The sequence below is a fragment of the Camarhynchus parvulus genome, chromosome 2 (genome assembly GCF_901933205.1).
Source record: "Camarhynchus parvulus chromosome 2, STF_HiC, whole genome shotgun sequence".
In the NCBI taxonomy this organism is placed as follows: domain Eukaryota; kingdom Metazoa; phylum Chordata; class Aves; order Passeriformes; family Thraupidae; genus Camarhynchus; species Camarhynchus parvulus.
The window spans coordinates 12,186,504-12,212,693 of record NC_044572.1 but is presented as its reverse complement, the minus strand read 5'-3'; positions in this window follow the sequence as shown (position 1 = coordinate 12,212,693).

Sequence of the window (26,190 nt, the reverse complement as noted above, 5' to 3'; positions counted from 1 at the left end):
ATCATACCTCTACTATTTTATCTTTTCTCCACTCTGGGCTCCTCCCATATGTACAAGGGGTTTTTTTCCAAACTAAGCAGTGATTTAATCTCAACACTTCCTTGTTTTAAGCAGGATGCGCCAAGTTGGAAGATCTCTGGTAACGGGAATCTTTGGAAAGTGCCTTTATGTCAGCTTTCCAGACAATAAGCATTAAGGAATTTTAAACTGTTCTTATTGTGCTTAAGAAACATATATTTAATTTATTTATATTCCAATGGAAGACTTCAAATGGAAGAAAATATGGAAGATATTGAATGTTTTGGCATATTGTTTGTTTTTTACTCATCCATAGTCTGAATCATAGAATTAAATTACTTGAAGTTTCTTTAAGGGAAAGATATTTTTTTCAGCTTCACAGAAACTTGTGAGAAGTATGTTTTTTAATCTTATGTTTGACCAATACCAAAGTAATTTATCTTCCAGAAAAAAACCCCAGAAAAAATAAACTCTTAAAAAAAAAATTGAAAAAAAGAAGAGTGTTTATATATATTTTTTAAATACAGCTTTATAATAAAATTTTTTAAAAAGCCAAGACCGCTTACTTTAATCTGAAACAAAATTGCTTTCAAATTTGCTTTATTATTATAATGCTTTACAGCAGTGGGTACTAAACTCCTTCAAGCAGACCTTGCTTTGCTTAGATTAGTGATCCCCAATACTAGACTAAAGAAATGTATGGGACTCAAGAGGCTCTTGTAAGTAAATGTGGAGAACAACAGTTAATTCTTCTGTTCCCAGGAAGAGTGACATTTTCCCTCTGTTTTCTCCACAACAAGTCTTGGAAAGGTTATACCTCAAGGAACTATAATATATCTTCTCTTGCTTTGTGTGGCATGCAAATTTTCCTCAGCCATGGAAAGCATAAAAATTTATTCCATTTTTGCCCATAACTCTCTGTCTGCTCATCTTTTTCTTGGTTTTTTCCTAGGCATTGTCCTCAATGAAGTAATTTAGACCAGAAACCTTAAGCTTCACCTCGTATTTAACCAAAGTTTTAATTGATCCTAGTTTGCCTTTACAGGTTCATGGACAGACTTTATTCCATAGAGGACTGCATAGCCCAATACATACTAATAAATTTAATCAAGCTTCTACACTTTCACCTAAGCACTGATAAACTAATAACATATTATGTAATGATATTTTTTGTCGTTTCCTCTCACTATGTGTTGAGGAACTGAGACACAGAAATTATCTGCTGTGCTAAAGAAATTTGGATTGCATCTAAGCATGAGTTGTTTAATTAAGTGTATATATACTATTGAAAGCACAGGCCAAAGAAATCTGATTTTTTTGTTCTTCCTTTTTATCTCATTCATCAAATGATATCAAGGCAAGTTTCCTCTTCCCCATAAACTAATTTTTCCTGATTTTACATATGCCTCTACTATACTGGTGCAGCTATAGGACTTCTGTTGACTCTGTGAGGGGAGAAAGAAACAAATGACAGCCATTAACTGAAAACAGCAGCAGTTTTGGGAGACCCTACCAGTCACCAGTAGTTGGTCTGTGAAATATTTTCAAAACTTTAATTTCCATTATTGCTTTCGTTGTTGAAACATTCTTCCTGAATGAAATACTTGATTAAATTACAACATTTCTAATTTCTTAATTCAAGAACAGATTTCCCTTTACCATTGCGTTGCCAAGCAAAAGTACAGGTTGTTCAGAAGGGGAAGGAATAAGCCCTGCATATTGCCCCATATTGTTGCCACAGAGGAAGAAGACAATGAATGGTTTGTTTGTCCACTGTAGGAGCAATGATGTCAAAAGGAAGGTTATCCTTCTTCACTTAAAAAAAAGGAAAAAAATGGAAGACCATGCAGGATCTTCAAAAGACAACACATCAAATATTTTTGATACAAAAATCTTTTTCTAGGACCATCTATGGGTCATACTGATCTCTAGGAACCAGTACGAGTTATTTGAGTCCCTTGTTGTGTGATTGCAGAGCTTGCATTTGCAGCAGAGGCTCATCAATGCCTGAGACCAGCAGGGGCTCTGCTCTTCCCTTGCTGCTGTTGTTGGTTGCTTGGAAAGGCAAAGAGCTCACATCAGGGTTACAGAGCGAAACACTAGGACAGCAAAAGAAAAGCTGAACTAATGCACACTGAGAGGAATGAGCGTTGGTTCTTCCTCACAGAAAGTGAGAAAGGGAAAAGGTGGCTGTCCTCATCATGGCCCAGATGAAGCCAAGACAAGATCTTTCCTAATCTGAGGCACAGGAAAAGGAGAGGAGTGAGAGGGTGGGCAAGTCTAAGTGAAAACAGAATTAAGGGAAATCTTACTGTTTCCTGATGGGCCCCAGGAAACCACCTGTGTGGGATGCCATAGGAAATTCAGGTCAGGACAAGGTCAGGCTGCAGGAGACACCATAGGCACATATAGCAACTTCCATAGAGCATTTTGTCACCAGAAATTGGCAGTGTCCAAAGTGGAACATATAATGCATGTTTGTACAGTTCAATACACCAAAATGTTTTAATCTCCACTAGACAATTTCCCAACCCTTGAAGTAGCAGTATATTTTCACAGAAAATTATTATTTCTTTTTAAATAAATTTGAAAGGAAACTCCTTGCAATCCAAATACTGCATGTATTTGAGCAGGAAATTCCTTTCTTTAAAATATTTTTAAACATTTTTTAATAGTCCTTCATCATAATATGTCCCTGGCACCATGTGATTTTATTATATGACTTAGATTGCAAGCCAGTCAACAAATGAAAACACCGCTTGTCCAGAGGTGAAGACACAGTGTACCATTTATCTGAGGTGGTCACCTTGGAAGTCTAGTCAATATAATCAGTGTCATCAGTACTGTAGAGTAGATGGCCAAAATGGATTGGACACTGCTACCCTATTTCTCTCCTTCATATGAAAAGGTTTGCAGTTGACACACTGGACTTAGTGGTGAAGAAATACAATATTTAATCTGGTGAAATGTCTTTTTTTCCTTGTAATTAGAATTGCTTTATGTTCCCCAAAGTTCCCGGTCCCCCCAAGTCAAACTTTGAGATACTGAAGCAGTTCTCACCCCATATTAATATAGTACCAAAATAAAAGCACTCTTTGGTCTCTGAAATTACCCTGTGTCTTCCTGGGTGTCAGCAGTGTGATTTGATGCCACAGCACGTGTTTAAAACCTGTCCTGCATCTTTCAGACCAGAATGTTCTCTCCATCCTAGGGCATGGGTGACCTGTTTGCAGTCTGTGCTGGAAGTGTTCATGTGTAGTGCTGCAGAGTTGAAAGTGAAGCCCTCTTTTCCCTGGGGAGCCTCACACTCTTTGGTCCTGGCTGCCCTGTGGATCCTGGCTGGGTTTGCTGCTCCTCTGCCTTGGGATAAAGTGCTTCCAACAGCTTCTTCAATGAGTGCTAGCTTAGGTTTGTACTGCAATGCAATTTTGTTTTTCATAGTGTTTATACGTGTCCATGTGTTTATCTTAGTGCTTTATTGAAAGGAAATAGATGGGCTGAAAGCATTCATAACCATAGCATCTGCTGTTCATACATATATGTATGTGCATACACACACAAAAATAATAGTACAGTATTACTCTGGTACAGTACAGATTCACTTTTTTCTTTTTTAAAGTCATCCACAAACAGAAATGTACCGGGTTCTATTGTGAAATGATTTTAGATTTACGGCATTCATGCAATGCTATGGATAAAGGAAGAAATAATTGAGAACTACTAAACATTTTGTGCCTAATTCCTCTTTTCTAAACCTTTCTTATTGCACAAGTAACCACAGAGCATTTGCTGCCGCAGCTGTTTCTCATGCATGATGTAATTGTTTTATTAAGCATTATTTGTTTGCATAGATCAGATTCTGTTATGACTGTGAGTGCTCATTAAATCATGCCCAGTGCCACTCTGAGGCTGGGAGTTTCAAAAGTTCATGGCATTGGTTTAACTCCAAAGCAGTGACTTAAATGGAAAAGGTTCCCATTGGTTCCCTTGCCATGTTTGTAAACAGTTTATAGCACTGTCTTTGTCGTAGACAAAGATGGTTACATTAGCACTAAGAATAAGCCTAATAACCAAGTACAGTTAAAAAAATAAATTAGACATGATAGAGAAATATCTCTGACTACTTGCGATAAATTAATAATTTAAAATCTAGCAAAATATTAACTTTTAGGTACAATACATTGCTCTTACAAACCTTTTTTCTTCTTGACTGACCAAATACAATTTGTCCACAACTTTGTGCAGTTTTAACATGGCTGGTGGTGTCTAGAATCGTGCTAATTAAAATACACCACTTTCAAATGACATTCAATTGCTCATTGCAGAGAAATCCTGATACCATGCTGCCACACTGTCAGGATTTGACAGTCACAGTATTTATAGGCTCTAAAGAAGAAAATGGGCCCAGGACACAGCAAATAATGCTATCTGTGTCTCTGTATTAATGCTTCTGGGCTGCAAAATAGTCACATATGCTCCCTTGAAATGCATTAGCATGGCTAGGGCACTTGTTAGTCAGCATTAGGAAGGCTGTCATGTGAATCTAATTTTGTTCAGATTGTAGGAAAATACCAATTTGCCTGTCAAGAGAGAACTTTAAAAATCTGTCAGAGGAAATGGATGAGGAAACACTATAATGTACACAAAGTACATGTAAAAAGCCAGATCTTAACCTTTTACTCATCTGGGTTTTCTTCAGAGCGTAAGCAAAGGGTACCCAATGGTTTTCACAAGCAATTAGCAGAAGTACTTTCTCACACAGCTCATGATTTCCTTGTGGAAGCCAAGGCTGCAGCCAATGGCAGATTGTAACCAGGATTGTGGAAGGTGCCACGTGTGCTCATGAGCAACAAAAAACCTACGTGATTAAATGTATCTGGGGAAATATTTTCATATCATTCAGACTAATCAAATTGTACTGATCACTTCTGTTGTAGATGGGTCATTCCATATCTGCTACTGATGGATATCTTGTGTCTTATTCTCTTAAGTTTTCTGCTCCCTTTCCAACAATAGCATGCCTCCTTTTTGTCTGACAGCAGTAGTGAAATGTAGTTAAAACTTGTCACATTCACTCTTCTACCCTCTCCTACAAATTCCTTTTCCCACTAACAAGTGAAAATACTTTCAGGAGCTGTTGTAGCTGTTGTTCCTAAGCTTTGAATGAAGTCTCTCAGATGAGGTATAAGTTTATTAATGGGGAAGAGCAATGTGTCTCCCTGGTTATGTGATGGGGTCACTTCTGGCTTCAGTTGCTCTGAGCAGGCTTATCTGCAAAAATGGCAAGACCCATTCTCCAAAGTCTCTCTTACTTGTTACCCACAGAAGTAGATACAGGATGAGCTAGGATATGATGCTCAAGATCTTTGGCAGTGCTGTGTCTCTCCTTGCTGTGTGTTTGTTAGCAAAACACGTCTAGAAAGCCAGAGCTAGAGAAACAAAAAATTGATTTTAAGGATGTTTAAACAAGTTCATTAAGAAGTTTTCCATCTTTTGAGATTTTTATTCTAATTTCTGGTCTACTTTCCTTTAACAGACAGATTTTTCTCCTCTCCCTAGTGGTTTTTCATTCACAAACAGAAAAAAATTCTTCTGCTCATCAGCTAACCTAGAAAGGTTTGAGAATTGGGCTCGTGCAAACCTCATGAAATGCAACAAGGCCAGGTGAAAGTTCCTGCACCTGGGCCAAGACAATCCCAAGCACAAACACATGCTGGGCAGAGAATGGATTGAGACTAGACCTAGAGAGAAAGACGTGAGGATGTGTGCGGATGAAAAGATCGATATTGATGCAGCAGTGTGTGCTTGCAGCCCAGGAAGCCAGATGTGTCCTGGGCTGCATAAAACTCACCATGGGCAGCAGGGTGAGGGAGGTGATTCTGCCCCTCTGTCTTGCTCTTGTGGGACCACACTTGGAGTGCTGCATCTGGAGCCCCCAACACAAGAAACACATGAACCTGTTGGAAAAATTCAGAGGGTGGGTGATGAAGCTGTTCCAAGGGCTGGAGCACCTCTCCCATCAACACAGACTGAGGAAACTGGGGCTGTTGAGCCTGGGGAAGAGAAGGCTCCTGGGAGACCTCATAACAGCTTCCAGTACCTAAAGGGGGCTTACAGGAGAGCTGGAGGGGAACTTTTCACAAGGACACAATGTAGTGATGGGACAAGGGGTAATGGCTTTAAGCTGCAAAAGGGCACATTTGAACTAAATACAAGGGAGGTATTCTTTATTGTGAGGGTAATGAGCACTGGAACGAGCTGCCCAGAGAGGTTATGGACTCCCCATGCCTGTAGGTGTTCAAAGCCAGGATAGATGGGGCTTTAAACAACATGGTTTAGTGGAAAGTTCCCTGCCCATGGCACGGTGGTTAGAACTAGATGATCTTTAAGGTCCCTTCCAACACAAACCATGCTATGATTCTATGATCTTTTAAATGACATAAGATAACTGACTGTGAACGTCTTGGAGGTGTACTGAAAAGATTCAATCTATTGCAAAACCTTTTTATTCCAGAAGTCCTGCTAAGGGTCCTTCATGATGTGGTGCAGCATGGGCTCAATGTTGAACTGCCACAAGTACATAGAACTATGAGTGCAAATAAAGGTACTTCCTGACGTTGGAAAACTTTAAAAAAATGGCATTAAACTGATGCTGCTGCATTGAGTGGGATGGACAAGTAAAGAAATTATTTGAAAAAAGATACTCTTTTACCTGTAGGCTTTTTGCTCTTTCTGGGCTCATGTTTTGTGTCACCGCAGTTTCTGTCAGTGAGTTCTCTAATCAAGGTGAGACTGGTATGCTGGACCAACTACTTTTCAGGAATTTCTCCACTTAATGAGATACCCAAGACCAGTCAGACACCTGGATTCTTCACTGATATCCTAGCTACCTTAAAATGGTGTGGAAACTAGAAAACAGCCCTCTGGGAAATGCTGAGAAGCAAAATAGAGCTATGGAGCCCTTTGGGCTAATTTCTGTTGGGGCTTAGTACTCAGTGTAAGAAAATTCTGCATAAAAAATGAATAAATACTCTTGAGGAAAAATAGCTCACTTAAACCAAGAGCCATAGCACTTCTGAAATAAGAGCATGCTGATAAAGTGATGTTGCATTTCCTAGTGGGTTCACATGAATAACCAGTCAATCAATCATGACTGGTTGTTTTCTCAATTTCTAATGTACCTGACTTGAGTTATTTACCACAGAATACAATTTTCTATTTCTCTGTCTGATCCAATAACAGCTTGTGTGATATATGCATATTCTGCTTGGATAAAATGAAGGGGGGAGAATTGCAGGATGATATTTGAAATAAAATTTTATTAAAAGGTAGGAACCAGGACTATTCTGGTTAATTTCATAGTGACAGCTTTGTCAAAGAATTAAAGTCTAATAGTTTTAAGGACACACTAGGAACCTTAAAGTCTTGAGTCTGCACTGACCCACTTTATAGTCTTGGATTTGTCATTCATTTTTCTTTGGCTTCACCATCATTCAGCAAACTAACTCCGTAAATGCATGAATATAAACCTGTTCTTTTGCTCCATTTGGATTTTTAAGGGTTTTGCCTGGCTTAGTTTTTTCTTTGATGGGATGCATACTGGAATTACATATTCTTGGTAGGAAAAGGCGCATTTTTTTGGGGGAATATTATGACTGAACTATTTCTCCAGTGTACTGAAAGCCAAAGTTTCTCGAATGTTTTTAATTTCTCTGCCTCCCCTATCTCCCTGATTTTTGTGAAAAAATTGTGGACATTTTTACTGTCTAAATACTTCTATGTGGTATGGCCTTCATTAACTCCTTCATAACTTGCTATCTATTATGAATTTTACTTTCATTTGTTCCCTTGGTTTCCATGATATCACTCCCCAACTGTCTCTACTCCTTTGATCTGCACACTATGACTGGGAATGTGACAATTATAGCTTAATGGAAATGTAACTCTCTAGAATGTATCTCTCCTAATGGGCTGCCTGAATTTTGGTCTCTTTCCAGACCAGAGAAGATCTTTTGTATTCTTTCAATGCATTTCTTTTTTTCTCATTCAAAGGTCCAACAGTTCCATTTCCTGCTCCTGAAAACACTTTCCAATGTACCCTGCTGCTACTTCTTATTTATGGAATATCTCCAGTCACTCCTGTTTAACTTTCTTTCTTCTCCATTAAACTAATGTAGAAAACCCAGCATGTTTTCTCTCAAGTCAGCAGAATGGACAGTCTCACATTTTTGAATATCCAGAGACTGTCTGAAGCATCAAATATTACCTTGAAATCTTGAAAACAGGAGATGATACTTACCCTAATCTTCTTTTTTTATTCTCATGGAGTTCTGTCCAGCAAAACTCTCTAGGCAGTCCACAATCCAGAAACCCTCTATGCAAGAATATTGTACACACAAAATTGTAAATTACAGTGGCAGCTTCTGCTTGCTTTTTTGTTCTTTGCTGGAGCCTATCTAAAATAAGACCATTGAAATCAAATAAGTAATTTACTAACTTGAAATAAAAGAATCTGGCTTCAGAAAATTCAGACACCTTTGTAACAAGTGTATGATATGACTTCACCCAACCAAAATAAACATGTCACACCCAGTGTTTTTTTTTCCCCTCCCTTTTTTTTTTTTCAGATGTGGATTATGTGGCTGTTATTTGGCTGCAATATCAGTCTCAGAATCCTCAGCTTTTTATCAATCAGGAAAATATGTGATATCTTTTTCTCTAGGATTGGGCAGTCACTTTTTTCCATGGTGTGAAATATTCTACAGTTATTTTGTTCTGGGCTGGTTAAAATCTGTCCTTTTCTAACAACACTCTGTTTTGTCTGTACTCCTACTCAGAGGTATTTCACTAGCTTATCTCCTTTTATTATTGTTTAAGGGGAGAAAGTGTTTCCAGTTCCCAGCTGATAAAATAAGAATTGAATGACAGCAACCTAAAATTTTATGAAAAAATCTGTTTTTTAAATTTAAATGTAGCTGGCATCACTTATCTTCATATAGCTTCTGCCTATGTGGAAAAATCTCTCTTTTTATAACAGCTTGTCAGCTGAATAATAGAATGGGGGGAGCCAACTTGAAAGACATGGCTGATTGGTACAATTGAAAGGGGCTTTACAATTAGAGTTCTGGCAGAACACAAAAAAGAAATTGTCTGGCCATGAAGAACGGAGCCTACTTTAGAATTCCCTTTTCTCAGCCAGATAGCATGCATCACTGTTCATGCATTCTCTTGACATTGAATAGAGGACTTCAGAACTACCACCCCAAATTATCCCTTACTGTTTGGTTCTATTTGTGATATTTGTTTGGGGGAGGAAAAAAAAAATCTCTATTACTGACTGTAATGGCATGTGGCTAAATTCCATTCCATTTATGCACTTAATCTCTTAAGCTTGTTTCCCCTCCTCCCCCCGGCCCCCGATATTGCAACACACATTTTGCTTTGATTAACTCTTTTTAGATTAAGGGGGAAAAAAGCCCAAGATTCTTCTTACTCTCATCTCCTCTCCCCCTTCATTTTACTTCCTTTTCTTTCTCTCCTTCCTCTTCTTCCCCTTCTTCCCCTCCCCCCAATGGTTGTGTATGTGAATTAAAAGAGGAAGGAAGCCCTTGCAGGTGTGTTTTGGATTACAGTGATAGAACAATAGGGCAACCTTCAATTAACTCCATACCTATTCACAGGCAATATTTGTTCCCTTGTCTCCAGCATTATTTAATATTTGAAACCGTCTCCATCTACACAATGTACCTGGTGACGAGAACAGGTTTTCAATTCCATTTGAACTCTTCTATGCCACTCAATAATGTACCAGGTTTTTTTTTATTTATTCGTAAATAATGATGCATATGAGTGTCTCTAGGCACAAAGGAATAACAGAATACATACAACAGTGAAGTATCTTTCACTGCTTTGAAGACAGTAGTGGGGGAGGGAGGGTAGATGTTAGTAGTGGCATGCATTTGACTCCTTCCTACATGTAAAATCAACATGCTAAATATTTATTTTATATTTCCATGAATCTTACAGATTTAAAAGCACCCCTGTCAAGGTAGCTTTCATAATTTGTACACTATATGTTTTAAATTGCTGTTATATATAGCAGTCACTGAAAGCTTAACAGTGACATTTCTTTCTGACTGAAATGCTGTTTGTAGTTACAGAGCTGCTCATTAGGGCTATTTTTATCCTTTCTTTTAAAGAAGTACAGGAGAATGTGAAGTTCACAAATCCAGGCAGTAGATGAAGAAGGGGAAGGAAAGAGTCAGCCTCAGTTCTGTTCTTCTTGGTTTACCATAACCAAACCTGTTTTATTCAGAAAATTCTTATTCCAATATTGGACTGGATTGTTTGGTTGTATATTTAAGGAGCAAAATAATGGATTATCCTGGCAAAAATTAGTGATTTTTTTGAAGGAAATATCACAGATCTATGAGCAACATTTATATTTGGGGCAAAGGGAAAAATATGTAAAGATTAGGGGATGGGGGAAAAGAAGGTGATGAAAAAGAAAAATTTTCACATGAGAGAAAGTGAGTACATTTTTTAAACAGTTCTCCTCATGAATTCTCATGACTTGCTGCAGCCCTTTAAGAGAGTGTGAGATGGCTGGAATTGTTGGCTACATTCCCTGATCCTAACATTTCCTATGCAGCAAAGATTTGAGAGAGGTTTACCAGTACTTGAATATTCAGATTATGCTATGGATCTTTTGTGGAAAGCCTTAAAGCTTTAGCATCATTTGAGGACAAGTCTGCATTTTGAATTGTGGCAACAATCAGACAGCTTTATCTTTTACAGTTTTGAACTAGGGACAACATGATTTATCTGACAAGAGCCTAAGAGAGAAAAGTATCTTATTATGGATGCAACTTAGCCTTGCTCCAGTGTCATGTTGAAGGTTTTCCCAATAAACATGGCTATATATGAGTTAATAAATGAGAGAAAAAAAATAATTTCAACTGGGAAGACAAAGGTGACACAAGTATTCGCTACACAGCTTATTTTCACTTGTGCTGTTGCCTCAGGTCCCGGTGTGGCTCACCTGAGGTAACCTGCAGGGTCATCTATTCTTGTATAGACTTTGGTTTTACTTTTCTTTCACAATAGATGAAGTCAGTCTGAGACCAACTTCCAGGCCAGCTAAAAAGATGTAACTTTAATTACCTGGTGGCAGCATTCTTTACTGTGTCAGCTTAATGTTTGTTGAACCCAAAATAGCTCTGTACCAGACTTTCAAAAGTTTGATCCCAGAAGGTTTTCTGTAGGATAGGGATATTCACTCTTCTCTCCCCACTCCGTCCTCCTTGGAATCTAGGTCAGCCCAAAGTGACAGAAATGCAGGCAACTGGAATTGCTACTCATTTTGCAAACTTGGGCTGGGGTGTGTAATGAAGGATGATTGTGCTACCTGGAGTGAGCAAGGGAATTTATCTCGGTGATATGTTATTCTCCTTGGTGCACAGTTCAGATTCCTTTGACTCACTTCAAATTCTGAGTGCTTCCTATTGCTCTGTGCACTATCACTGGGCTGCCTTCACCTTTTCAAGCATGTTTTCTTAATGCAATAGTCTTGTAAAAAAATTATCCCCCATGAAATGGAGAAGCAGGAAGGTACAATAAAAAGTGAAAATCCAAAGGCAAGTCTAAATCTTCATTCAAACTCACCATGAAAGTGACCTTTGCTCTGATCTAGAAGTCCGTGTCTCTTATCTACAAATGGTATTTCTCTGAAGGATGAGGGTGCTGTTTAACTGTATAGAGGTTTTCACTTAACAGTACTACTTTTATGCTAGAGCTCAGAGCAAACTTTAATCCTTCTGCAAAGCTTTAAATCCTTTCCCTCCCATGTAAATTTCTTCACAATTTAAGTTTCCTTCCACAGGCAGAATTCATTTTCCTATGTTTGTGAATCAGAAATAGTATTTTAGAGACCTTGAGAGGTCAGTTACTCCATTTTCTCTACCAGCTCAAGCTCATCTCCTGACAGTGTCTTCAGGCTTTAAAAAAAACATCAAAAAATGAAGATACTGTAGTTTTCTTAAGAAGCATATTTATAAAACTATCATTAAAATTATAAAGTAGGATTTGTATGTTCTTCCAAATCACTGCGGTTGCAGATGACTTCTGTGAGGTGGTACCTCCTCAGCCATGCTCCTTCTGGGTCTGCATATGGGACCTGCAAGAAAGAGACCACCTGTCCTGTTCATCTCCATGGACAAGCCCCTCTGAAGCTTCCTTGGGCAGTCAGTTATGTGTCAAAGCTGCTATTGTGTTTACTTCTGTCAGTTTGGGCAGAAGCATCAGGCTAAGGCATTTGTTACTTCCTGGTCATGAATGGGAGTATCAAACCAGGTACAGCGAAGTTGGGCTTTCTCCCACCTGCCAATGTTTTGTGCCTGACTTCAGCTGAGGAGCTGTTTACATTTTCATCCTTGGAAGGTGAATGAAATAATTCTGTGTCAACAAAAATATTAATTTGGTATACTTATGAGCAGAGGCTTTAGATTTGGGGCAAAGCCTTTTTTTTGTGTGTCCACAAATAAACCCACTTTGTTACCATAATGCTAATAACTGTTAGTTATCATCATAATCAAAGGAAGTAAGATTCTTATTTTCTCTGAAATAATTTATGCTTCTGAGTTCCAGGCACAGAGCAGTTTCCAATAAATAATTTAGGCTATTTGTGCATTCTCCAAGTTTTGATCTCCTCTTCACAGATTCCTCTTCAACATCTTTGTGAAAGTTGTCAGGTTTTCTTATATTAAACAGAGAATGAGTCAGACATTTGATCATATGAACATTAAGAGAAATGGAAGGAAAGAATGGAAGCTCTCCCTCATTATTTTAATTTCTCACTAAAAATCCCCTTTCAATTCTGTTTATATATATAACACAAGTGTTACATCTGGGTGTATTAATACTGATTATAGTCTGAACTGTTTAAGGAATCTTGACCCAAAGTAGAACTTTGTCTGTCATTAATTTGAGTTACTGCCACTTGTGTCAGCACTATTTAAAAGAAATCAATGAAGGTTTCTGAAGAAAAAGCCTTGTCATCTGCTCCCAAATGGACTAAATTAATTAAACTGTTGGAGCCAAATCTATGACATGTTTTATATATTGTTACTTTTTATGGATTTGCTGCTGACATTGATTGGATTGAGAGGATGAGCTTTTCTAATAGGACAAAAAGGAGATTTGCTAATGTTTTTTTCTTTTTGATTTTAAATGTATTTGTACAAATTGACATTAAGGACATAAACTGTAGGGCTGTCCTAGCTAAGCATGTGAAGACTTTCACATCTTCAGAAGATAGGTGGGAGAAGATTTTTTTTTTTTAATTTCTTTATTTTTATTTAATATAACCATTCCCAAAACCAAAATGTGTGGAGACAGCTCCTTCAAGAAGTGTGTTAATGTGGTGAGAAATCATACAGCTTTTTGACTGGCAATGTGCTCACAGACACAACTTTTCCTCCTGCAAGAGACTGAAGCAAAAGTGTATAGGAGAGGAGGAAGCATTGATTCTGTAAGTATCACAGTTAATAGAGAGGAAAAATATGCATTAGCTTAAGCTAACCTGCATTGTAAAGCTTTAGGAAGAGATACACAAAGGCTAAGGTTAGTCAGTGAAGTTAATCTCCCTAGGCTTCTTTCCATAATAAGTAGAGATAAGGTAGACTGGACAGTTGCCTGGATGAGTTCAAGCCAGTCTCACTCCCTGAACCCCCCCTGCAGAGCAATTTCTTACCTTGGCAGTGTGGGAGGGAGGTGCCAGTGACACCTTGTGAAAGCTGACCTAGAACAGAGGCCAGACAGAGTTAAAGAATAAAGTAGGTATTTATTAAAAGGCCTCAATGGATGCACCTTGGGCAGCACAAGAGCCCAGCCAGGGCTACACCCAAGATGAATCCAAAATGGTCACAAAGTGCACAACCAGTCACGAGGTCTCACACTTTTATAAGTTTTGGTCCATTAGCACATTGGAGCTAATTGTCCAGTTATAGCTTTAGCTTATGAAGTCCCATCCTTCTTGTTTTCGCCTCTTCAGTCCACCATTGTTTATGCTCTTGGGCCTGAGATTGATATCATTTGTCCTTGGTCCTCAGCTAGAGAAGGAATTGTTTTGTCTACCTGCTCTGTGAAGAGAGCTTACTATCCCCTCATATGAAGCCCAAAACTACATACTAAAGCATTACAGAATCTGAAAAATATAAAAGCTAAAACCTGAGGCATACCAGAGGCCCTAACTATGCTTAGAACACAAACATGGATTCCCCTGGCACGGCTAAATTATCCTGCAGCTGATCCAGGTTTGGGCATCGGCCAGGTTGCCATCTAATGTCTTATGTGAAGAAAAACAATAATCTTTGGTGGCATTGCAGCTGCACAGTGGCAAAAGATGAAACAAAGACCTGCCAGACTCAGGGGGTTCTCATTCCTCCTTTGGTAGGAAGGCTCATGGTGGGCTCCTTGCAGCTCCTGAGCCTTCTTCATCTTGAGGCCCAGGTGTGTTCCAGTCAGACTCTTACCTTCACTCTGGTGTGCGTTGTGGAGTTCAAGTGGCAAGAGGGACCAGAGCGTGGCTGATTGAACTGCAAGTATTTCCATTATTCTTGCAAAACCATTAACTGTTTCTAAGTTGTAGGCACTGACAACCATTTGGCAAGCACCCAAAAGCACAGGCCTAAATCTCTTGTCTGCACAGATCATAGTGGAGTAGGATCTTGGCCTGTGACTCAGACACTTAGGAAATGCAAACAAATAAAAAAAAAATAGGGATTAATAATTGACTACATGAAAGACTTTGGATTGTATTCCAATTTACAGTAAAGATTAAGCCTAATAAAAGTGGCCTGGATTGCACCAAGATGCTGCAGCTTAACCAATGGGAGGCTTCTAACCTCCTGTACAATTATCCCAATGTACTTGCTGAAAATGCCTTTTATCCCTGTGACTTTTTTCAGGAAAAAAAGAGTATTTGCAGCTATGGAATGTCTTGCTAAAGATAACAGGAAAGAAAAAAAGAAGAAAAATGAAAAAGAATGTAAACGTCCACTTTAATTATTTCCATATCTTTCAACTAGATAGTTTTGCACAGTTAATTGCAAAAATGATTAAGACAAATGCTATTAGTTGCCATTTAAATCCTTTTTAGAATAGGAGAAATGTTGATAACAGGAACAAGCTTATCCCAGGCCAATGCATTTTACCAATAATAGATTGACTGACTAGAAGGTAAATGAAGGAGACAAAAAATTGAAGAACTGTTTGAGAGTGGAGCCAGAGAAGTTCTCCCAACACTTACAAGAAATGGGAGAGAAAAACATGGGTTGAAGTTTCCTGTTTTTTGACCTCTTTTTACAGATAATGAGTTGTATCTGGGGGAAATGTTTAGTTATTTTCTAATACAGTGTTCATTTTCAGAAGAAAGTGTGTTAACAAAGCAGTGGCATCAGCACAGGCATCATTCCAGGTACAAAGGGAAAATATCTGTTCTCAGTTTGGAGAGGACAGAGGAATTGTTTTTCCCTGTGAAGATTCTCCTGTTGCCCATGGCATGAAACAGTGCCCCTGTCAGTTTCCTTTTGCGGCTCAGTCTTCAGTGACCCCCAGCCCAGGTGGTTTTACTACACAGAATGTCAAGCTGTTCAGAGATAAATTATCATTGCTGGCATTGAAGCTGTGATATCACAGAAGGAAGGGAAAGGTGTTGCTTTTCTGAAAAATTCTGGGTGGATGCTTCTCTGGAATGTGGGTCAAGGTCTTTAAGCTGGAATCTTATCTAGAAGGAGAAGACTCCCAAACTTTTCTTCAGGATCTGGCCTGAGTAACCAAAGGCCAGAGTACAAGCCAAGGTGTCTCCCTGTAGTTATTTACTATTTCAGCCTCTGTTTCTTTGACTATATTCTCTTTTCTGCTGTGAATGGATTGGTGTCTGTCCAGAGAATGTTTTTAAGTGTTTTTTTTCAGACTTGCCAGATGTAATTTGGTCATGTTGATTTTCTCCCTAAGGCCAATTGTAAATTGAATTACAGCAAGAAAAAAGACATTTGTAATGTTGTCAATACAGTAGGAACATGCTTAGGTTTTCAATTTTGGTGGGGTTTTTCCTTGTTGTTTTCACAGATTGAAAATTTCTTTGTTGACACTCACTGCTGTAAAAACTGACTTAAATGGACCCATGAGCTGCAGAGGTTTTATGGTGGCTTTCCAACAACAGGTCCAAGTCATTCAAAACACTAAAGGAATCAGAGATTGATATAAAGCTTCAAACATTTATTGGGTGTTTGTATGGCTGATATGGAATAATGAGTAGATTTTATTTTCCCTTCTTTTAGGCATCATGGACTCTGACTAGGCTTGGGGGTTTTTTAATTAATGCTTATGGCTTTTGGCATTTTCTAAGTAGATCAATAACCTCATGCAGCTTTTAACGTTATTTCTGGGAAAGCTGCTGACAATTTCAGGACATTCCAAGGGAGGAGTTTGTGCATGACCAGGTTGTTTGTCCATTCAGTGTGAATTCAGAAGGATGAAAAACAAGACAAACTTGACATTTTTTGAGACTATTGTGCTGTTTGTCTCATAGAGAAAATAAGGTTGACATTTTAAAGCATGCAATGAATGGTATGTAAGTAATGCTGTGCCACTGATTTGCTGTGCAATCAGCCAAAGTGATCTGTTTGATTTTATAAAAAACTGTTTCTAGAGACATGGGCAAGGTATGATAGAATGTTCTCACAAGCTAATAGGTTTTCATGTATGGATTAAAAATATTAGGGAAGTTTTTGTAGTGTTGTTAACTCTCTTTCTTCCTTGGTCCTAGACTGCCAATTTAGGAAGACTATGAACAAGTGTGAGAAAAGCTTCTTTATATATTTCTGCCTGAGCATCTAATGCCCTTCCCTGGGAAGGAGGGGGAATGGGAACTGAAATCCCTGAGACAGCCAGCAATGTGAGAGTCAGAGCCTTGTTCACAACTGAATGCATCTCTTTTTTTCTGTAAGAATACTAGATTCAGTAAGAAATACTAAAAACATCCAGTAGAGACTAATTTAGATTAATGCCCTCAAACACAAACGAAAGGCTCTTATGGCAAATTTTGGCTTTACTGTATCAGAGGAGGGTTAAGAAAATAGAGAATTTTTTCTACTGTTTTCCATCTCATGTAAATTGTCCTCATGACAGTTTGTCACAGATGTTCCAACTACACTTACTTTTTGTAGACAGTTGTAATGTTTTTAATTCTACTCCTTTTTAATTTTTCTCCTTTTTTGTCCAGGCATGGTGTTTATCCTGAGTGGAAGAAACAGAAGAAGTAGGAATTGTACCACCTGTGTTACTTAGAGTACTCTTCTGTCCCCTCTGTTTAACCTCTGGAAAATAGTGCATTTTCCCTGGGAAATCCAGTGGTGCTGGCATTTCCAGGCTTGGAATTGTGTGTCCTTGAGAATGCTCTTCCAGAAGCAAAATTCATTACACATGATATGAGAACTCTCTGAGAAGCAGTCCAGCCGCAGCCCGCAACCCTTCCTAGTGCAGCCTGAGTTCTCAGCTTTGAGTAACCCCCTTGTTCACTCCAGACCATGCAATTGTGGGATTATAACTCTTCACCCCCACTTTGAGAGTCACTGACATATCTGAGAACAAAAATATTTGTTGAAATACTTCCAGATTAGAATTTTTTTTTTTATGATTAAAGATGGGGTGTTAGGGGGCATTACCAGCTTCTTCCCTCCAACCAGAGCCTTGTTTGTGAGTAAGAAGTGTGAATGGGTTTGGATTCCAAACTCCCGCCTGCACGCGTGGGGAATCTTAATTAAGGAGTGTGCTGCCAGCCCCTATACATTTAATTTTCCTAAAGATAATCCAGAAAAATCTAGTAGGTTTATAAAGATTACCATGCCATTAAATCATAATAGTAGAACAGAGTTTTTTACTGAACCAGAAAACAAGCAAATGAATAGAGGCAGAGAGATGACAGCCTGCTGTGAAACCAATGGATACAAATTGGTTTCCTCTAGTCACAGTTGCCTTTAACTGCTTTAGATTCTCAGCAGCTTTTCATTAAGAATCTCCATGTGCCCTTTTAAGGAAGAAAGTGCATGACTCCTTTATTTTTGGAAATGCAGGTACAATGAGCATAATGCCAGCTTGAGATTGACAAATTGGTAGATTTTTATTTAATGTCTTTTGGGCACTATTTTCTCTATAGGGTTGGGTGGGTTTCCAACAACATATGAATAAGTTACACGGGGTAGTTATTTTTGTGGTATTTAAGCAACTTGTGGTTAGGGCTAGTGTAATGGCATTTAAAATACTTTATAAGCTTTGGTTTGTTTGGGGTTTGTCCCCATTTTTATTTTGTTTCATCATATAAAAACATCCCTAAGAAATAGCTGCTTCAATAAAATGAAATAATTCCTGAAAGTGTTATTGTCTGAATCAATATTTTTCTCTGGGGTTTTCAAAATACTCAGAGTATACAGCTTCAAATATTTGTATGTTTAGGCATATGAACTCGCATAGTTTTAAAATGTCCTTGGTTCATTGATTTTTTTCTTTTGTCTTTTTCATAGAGCAAAAATAATTTTATGATAAACACCAAGAACTTGCTTTTTCCTTAGGAATCAAATACCATATTTAAAAACATGTCCAGTAAAAATCATCACTGATACTCAATGCTGCCTACAATTTGGGTCTGGTCCAATTATTGTTCACTGCTATTCAAGGAAGTGGTAATGGGAAGAGTTTTCAGCACAGAACCACAAAATGCGATAATCCTGTTTTTCTGGAAATAGCTGTTACTCAGAGATTTCCCCAAAACTCTGAGGTTAATTTTTGGTTAAAGAGCCTCAGACTTAGTAGCTTACCTAAATAAACTAATCCTGATGTTACTGAAATTGGACAGTAATACTCAGAAGCGAATCTTTCATCCTTAGCAGGAATTATGGTATGGAAATTGCTGAACACTTCATAGTGTGCTAGTTTGTGACCTGGGGTTCAGAAGTACAAAGGAATTACAGAGATATATGGTAATACACGACAATAGTTTAATTTCTGAGGTTGTCTGAGAAGCTATAAAGTTAATATCTCATTTCTTCTTCCACCACCTACGAACCCACAAGATCAAAGAGGGTCATGTAGTCCTGGAAATAAGGAATTGCCTAATAGCTATGGACTTCATTCCCTGAATTATCTCTACGGGAGAATAAGGCTTGAAAAGATAACGACATATGTGATAGATCAGACACAGTTCTAGCTCCTAGTTTGGGCAATTAGGCAAGACCTGAGCTAAGCACAGAACTCTCATCACTTTCAGCTACAGGGGTGACCTACTTTCTGTGTATTGATTCAGCTCCTGAAATTCAATATTCTGTATGAACAGAATTCATGCAGAATTTGAAATGTTTTGGCCCAGGACCCCAGCTGATGTATGTCTATCTGGGTAGATCTGCTAGAGGAAGCAGCACTTTGAATCTGACCATGTATCTTCATCTCAGCACCTGGTATTGTGAAAGTGTGTTTAACTTCATAAGTAAGCCTTTGTGTCAAGTTTCACTCACTCACATGGATTTCAAGGCGTTTTGGAGCCCGGCCATATCAGTCAGCCCAATAAAGAAAGGAAGCTCAATTCAGGGGACATTTTAGAGCATGGTACCTAAGCACTTTGAGAGCTTATCCAAAAGCACAATAAGTTGATCCCTGTTTGGGTGTATGTTTGCCTGGACTTATCACTATTGTAATTTGAACCAACATCATCAGCAATTTTCTGCAGCTGCTCTAGCTTGACAGAAACCCAGGACTGTCACTGAGATTTTACAGTAGAGCTGCTCTAGAGATCTTAATGCTTCCCTATATTAAGATCCTTGTTATCTCTGTTAACTTTTATTTACCCCACATGTCATAACGCCCTGTGCCAGGCTAAGAGTGAGAAGGACATTCAGAGCCCACAATGCTCTTTTGTAGTCTTGCCTGGTAGGAACGTCAGGGCAAATCTTCAAAAGCAATGTTCAAAAGAGAGGCTGCTAAAGAAGCCTGAGAAATGCAAATCCTATTTAAATAAGGAAATGATGTTCATCAGTGATCTCAATAAGACCAGCTTGAGCAAGCCAGGAATGCAAACGAAATCAAAAGACGTACAGTCTGGCTTGACTGGCAATAATGCTGTATGTGTCGTGGAGAAACTGTAAATGACAAAGAACCAGAATGCCTCAAAGTTTTGACGTGAAAGGGACCAGCAGGGTGTGATTTCATTGAGGATATCATTGGTTCTGGGCCACTGAGATTATTTAGGAAATGAACCATCCTGCCAGAAAGGTTTGTGAGTACAAGCAAAGCAAAGTCAGAAGGGAAAAAACAATCCCTGGCATTTACGCTTATACAGCTACTGTATAAACTGAACTCATTATGCCATGATAGGGTTTTTTGTTGTTTTTTTTTTAGTTTTTTTCCAAAATGTCTGTCTCTCATTCAGAATAGTCCTTTGAGGGCTGCTGCTGTATTTATCCAGGCTACTGGGCCAGATGCATGAATTCCAATTCCCTCATCAAGAGTGTATAAAACACTGAATGAAAATGGGAGGAACCAATCAAATAATGTGGGCAGAGCTGGAATTCATCCTAATTTGCTACATACCCTTGCCTAATTAATGAAGAAAGAATGGCAGAGGATCAATTGGTACAAGAGGATACCAGTGAAATGGATTAATATCTTTCAGGCAGTTTCTGCATTAATAATCCAAACACCAACAATTACAATTCCTACTGTTTATTATCTTTCACTGCTTATCTATTATAGTTGTACCCATTTCTGAATCAAAGGCCTCATTGTGCAAGACAGCACACCCATGTGAATCAAAGCATCAGATCCTGCCCAGACAATTTTGATTTCCTGTAACATGCACTAAACACAGCAACTGAGCAAAACAGACACCATTGGTTTTGATGTACAAGGGCTAAAGGCTTCTTTCACTTGTAATAAAAATGTTGTTACACACCATTACATGGGTATATAGTAATTGAAAAAGACAGCATATTAAGCCATATTTCACTACCCAGTTGGTAATGATTTCTGATGATGTATTACACTCCTTAAAGTCATGTACTGGTCTAGTTTGGGGAAGGAAAAATTGTATCAGAGTAACAATCTTGGTCATTATATTTTCATAATGTTTTGGTGGCACTGATACAAATAAAGCTTGCACACTGTTTCAGTATCATTCTTGTACAAACACTTCAGCAGGAAAGGTGTTTCTTTTGCCTAATTGAGAAAAATGCAGGAAGAAACTTAAAAGATAATGAGATGCATTAGAATTTCAAAGTCTCCATCTGTATACATCTTAAATAATAAGTGGAATATCTCATTAATGGCTATTTGAAATTCTAATTGAGTTCCAAGCTGGAAAAAAAAATATTAGTAACAAAGTCCTGGAAGCCTATCAATTTTCATCAACTGAAGTCCTGCTCTATGTTCATTGTCTTGATGGTATATTCAAAACAGAAAGCAGAAATATATTCTGCACACTAATTTTTAAATATTTGATGACAAATATGCTGGTTTTGAACACTCCATAATGCAGTTATGCCCATTACGGAGGCATTCTGATTATTATAAGTATCTTTAAAAAGATGTGTATCAATTTATTTTAACAGTAAATCCTAGATTTACTAAGATCTTCACAAGATCAATTGTGCAGCTTTCTAAGAGGAACAAGTTTTAAAGAGCTGATATCTCATACAGTGCCTGCAAAGATTAGAATAGCTTACCAGTGTACATCAAAGATTTATCCACCTTAAGCTCCTACAAGAGAAGTTATTTTTTTCACACTTGCACATGCTGTGCATGCATAAGTGAGTAATGTTAAGCTGAGATGAAGGGGAGGTGAGGTATATCTGATGCCAGCAAAGACAATATACAGATGAGTAAAAGCTATTTCGTAGCTTCTAGCTGCCATATTCACAGTTAACAAATGTAGGTGGAAACACTTCTGGCTTAATGCAGGAATATTTATTTGGCTTTTTTTTCTGTCTGCTCTCCTTGTTCACCTTAATGTAAAAATGATTATAGGATTAGGTGACGTCCTCTTTTAGATGAAAATAAGAAAATCTATAAATTAGTTTTATTTGTCACTTATTACATTGTGAAGGGATTTACATTAAATTCCTGCTAACAAAAATATTTAAAGCATTATTGAACACAGGGTATTTAGTATTAAATCAGTGATAAATTCATGGACAGTTGCTAAGCTTGGGACTTTCTCATTTTGGGAAAGAAATGCTGCTTTTAAAGAGAAATACACTGCTGACAGCAGAGTTCATAGAATATCTTGAGGTCAATGAGACCCATCAGGATCTTTGAGTCCAGCTCCTGAACCAGCACAGGACAAGCCAAGATCCCGCCATGTTCCTCAGAGTGCTGTCCAAACACTCCCTGAACAGCGGCTGTGTTTTAGTAGGTCTCTCTTCATGCTGAAGATTTTCACAAACCTCTTGTAAATGGAAGGATTCCAGATGAATCCAGTGAGGTGGGGCTGCATCCCAAAGAAGTCTCACTGCCTAGGTAGTTCCAGAGCTGATTTCATCACCTGGGGAGTGTTTTTTTCATTAAGGCACCTGAGCTACCCTCTCCTGTGGAGGCCATTTTTTTGTGCTCACCCCTCAGACAAAGGATTTCAAGGTCAGGCATTTTTCACAATAAAGTTCAATACAATGTACTGGCAGTGCCATTCTTATTGCACTGCGAGACAATAGAAATTACAGTTCCAGGTTTCTCCATCAGAAAAAATCAAGCATAACTGAGCACATGACTGTTTTTCCCTCAATTTCTCTGAATCAATTCTTTATTTAACCCCTTTGAAAAACAAACTGATATCTATGGTATAAATAATGCATCCAAAGTATTTTCTAAATTCACTGTTCATTGCATTTAAACTCTGGGCTACATTTTGATCATACAGCTTTTTGGTACCCAGAAAACCCAGAAATGTACTAAAGCTCAGTCCTGCACGTGCTATGGAAAAAAAATGACTGTTGATAGTTGTGTTAATGGTAGGCAACAGCCTCTGCTACAGCCTGTTTGCAGATTTTAGCATTGTTGGTAGGCATTAAGCTAATGGCAGTCATGGTGAAGTGTTGGCCTCTGATTTGCCACAGGACCTGACAAAGCAGGTTTTTAGACAAAGGCAGTGTCAGAAACCAGAGTGAGAGTGAAGGAAGAAAGACTGGATTTTAGAAGTTAGATATTCATTTCTGGAAAAAGCCAATTTTATATAAGCAACCAAGCACAGCTGTAGAAACAGTGTCTCCAATATTAAAACAACTTAATCAGAAAGAAAGTAATTCTTAATACTTTTTTTTTCCAAAAGCTGAGGGAAAATTGGAACCAATACTGCTGTGAATCAACCACATATCACTAATATGTGAGGAAAGAAAAATGCTCAATTCCAGCTTTAAGATCATTTGCTACAGCTAAGGTAATAAAAGTCTATGTAAGCAAAAGTTTCATCTTCCATCCTTTCCTCCTCAGACCTCAAAACTCAACAATATTACAGAGACAAGGATTCAAACAATTATTTTACTCTTTTCATTGTTTACCACTTTGTGTCAGCACTAGAATTAATTATTAGCAATAACTTGGGTGGTAATAGGGTTTTGTACACCCTACTAATTTCTTAGCATTGCAGGGAATGTATCAGTTTTGGTAGAGTTATTTGCTTTCCATCTATTAGAGATGGTAAGTTATTGAGTTACCTAAGTAGAGGTCAGACATTGTCCTTAAACAAAGACCTGACTTTACCTGGCAGAACTCAAGTCATGTCTCTCAATGTTTCTCTCAAGGCTGTGGGAGATGGCAGTCTTTGAATATAACACACTCTTGTAAAAAATATAAAAATCTGCACATATCACAAATTTATTTTCATGTTTTAATACAAAGAGGTACATCAATACCTCAAATTTTCAGACTGCCCCGTGTCAAAATTAATGTATTGAATAAAACCTGATTTAATTTCAGTCAATGAATGGTTTAAAAGGTATTGTCACTGGTCTTTGGATGAGTAGGTGTTAAATGCTGGAAGTATATTGTAGATGATAACACAGGGGACGTGAAAAGTAGCAGTTATTATCTGATACTTTCTTAAGTAAATAAGCTGATACTTACTTTTGCTTTAAAGTTATCAATTTACCTTTCCATCCCTGAAAAGCTGCACACTAAAGTATTTGTAGAGCAGAACCCATAAGGAAGAAATTCAAAGATAGAAGAAATAGACATTATTTTAATGCCTTTTGGCAATGTAAGAGCATGACTAAGGAGTAGTTTTTTTTTTTCATCTGAATATTAAAAGAAGGGCAAGAACTATAACTGTGAGTTTTTCAAAGACATTATATCAATTAAACCTTAAAAATATTTTTTTGTGTGTGTAATAGATAATATCACAGAAGGGGAAGCCAGCTAAAGCTACACTCAAACACCTTACATTTTCTTTGTAATGCACTCTGTGTCCAAGATCATCCAGACTCAAGATCACAGCAATTAATGACACTTGCTTATTCCTGTGATTTCCTGCTGATACTTGTGGCACTCTCCAAAATAAACAATACCATTCAGCAGGATTTTAATTGAACTGGCTGCAGTACAGAGCTGGAAGATACTCTCCAGGGAAGCAGCACTCATGGCTCTAAGTGAGAAAGGGCCAAGTCTTGCACCAAGACTCTGCACAGCCACAATAAAAACCTTCTGTATAACAATGCAACTGACTTTTCGTAGAGAAACCCACCATCCCACTGCCTTTTTAGCAGCCTGTGCTTTTTTCATTTAGCAAGCCTTGTCTCCCCTTCATTGCTCGTCCCTCATGCCTCTCACTTGGCTTTCACCTTTCAAACTCACAGCAGCTTTTGCAGATGTGCCCTTCACATATCAGACTGTGTTTATTTTGGGAAGTAACATTCCAGCATTTTGCTGAGTTCAACTGCAGAAATGCAGGAATTCATTAAAAAAAACAAACAAAGACCTGAGTGTGAAAAGAAAGTGTTCTTTTTTCCTGCCTTCTGTTTCTTTAACTTGTTCTCAATTTTTTAACTATCAACCGGATGGTATAATTATTTGTCATAAAATATCTTGAAAAAAATACATACTCTTTAAAAAATGTTTAATTTAGTCTGACTTAACCTTTTTGAAAGAGATTTTTGCTACACAGAACATAAAAACAGATCTTATTCAAATCAAGGACCAAAAAACCTACAACCCACCACATTAAAAATTCACTTTATAACTATCACGAACTCAAATGGTTTAGTCTTGATATCTTGGCACCTTTCTGCTCATTTATATTCCTCACTCCTCTACTCAAAACCTTTTGTAATTGCTAGTACCTTTTTTCTTATCAGGGTAGAAGGTTCATTTGTAAAATCCTCACACATGGGAGGAGTGAGGAGAATATCAGAGTGTGAGCCTGCATGTCTGCATGGGAATCAGAGGTGTACAGTGAAGTTTTGACTGTGTGGCTTTTAGAGAGTACATTTGGAACAGTTCAGCAGAAAAATACTAATTGTCATGATGACCCATAAATAACATCAAGCTTAGGATTTCTGTGTTAAAAAAAGATGCTGTGTGAAACACAGAGAGCATCTGGTGCCCTGAGTGGTCTGGAATACCCTGTGCAGTGATCTAAAGCACAGTGAGAATCAGGTGGAAGGGTTTATGTGCTGCTGGCACGTTGTTGTCATCACCATAGATCTCAATTTTGCTCTGTTCAGGGAAAATGTACAAGATGCATAATTACTCATTGCTTATTCTGTGCACACAGAAGTGTTTGAAGTTTCTGCCCTCAGCTGTCTGTGCCCAGCTAACCACTCCTATCCTACAATACATGTGATGGAACGTAATTTTGAATATGTATCACTTAAATCCAAGCAAAGACAGACAGCTGAGCTTAGACCTTCATGTATCTAAACACCTTCATCTTATCTACAAATAAGAGATGAACAAGTGTGAGAGTCTACATACAGGCTTGCACTGTTCTATTTAAAATAATGCAGATGTCTTCATGGACATGCTTTCTTGCTTTTTGTCAAAAGTGCCTTTTTCTTCTTTAGCTTAAACGTAGCTGTAATCAAGGGGTACTTGGGCAGAGGAGAATATGAGCTTGCTGCATAACATCCAGCACTGATT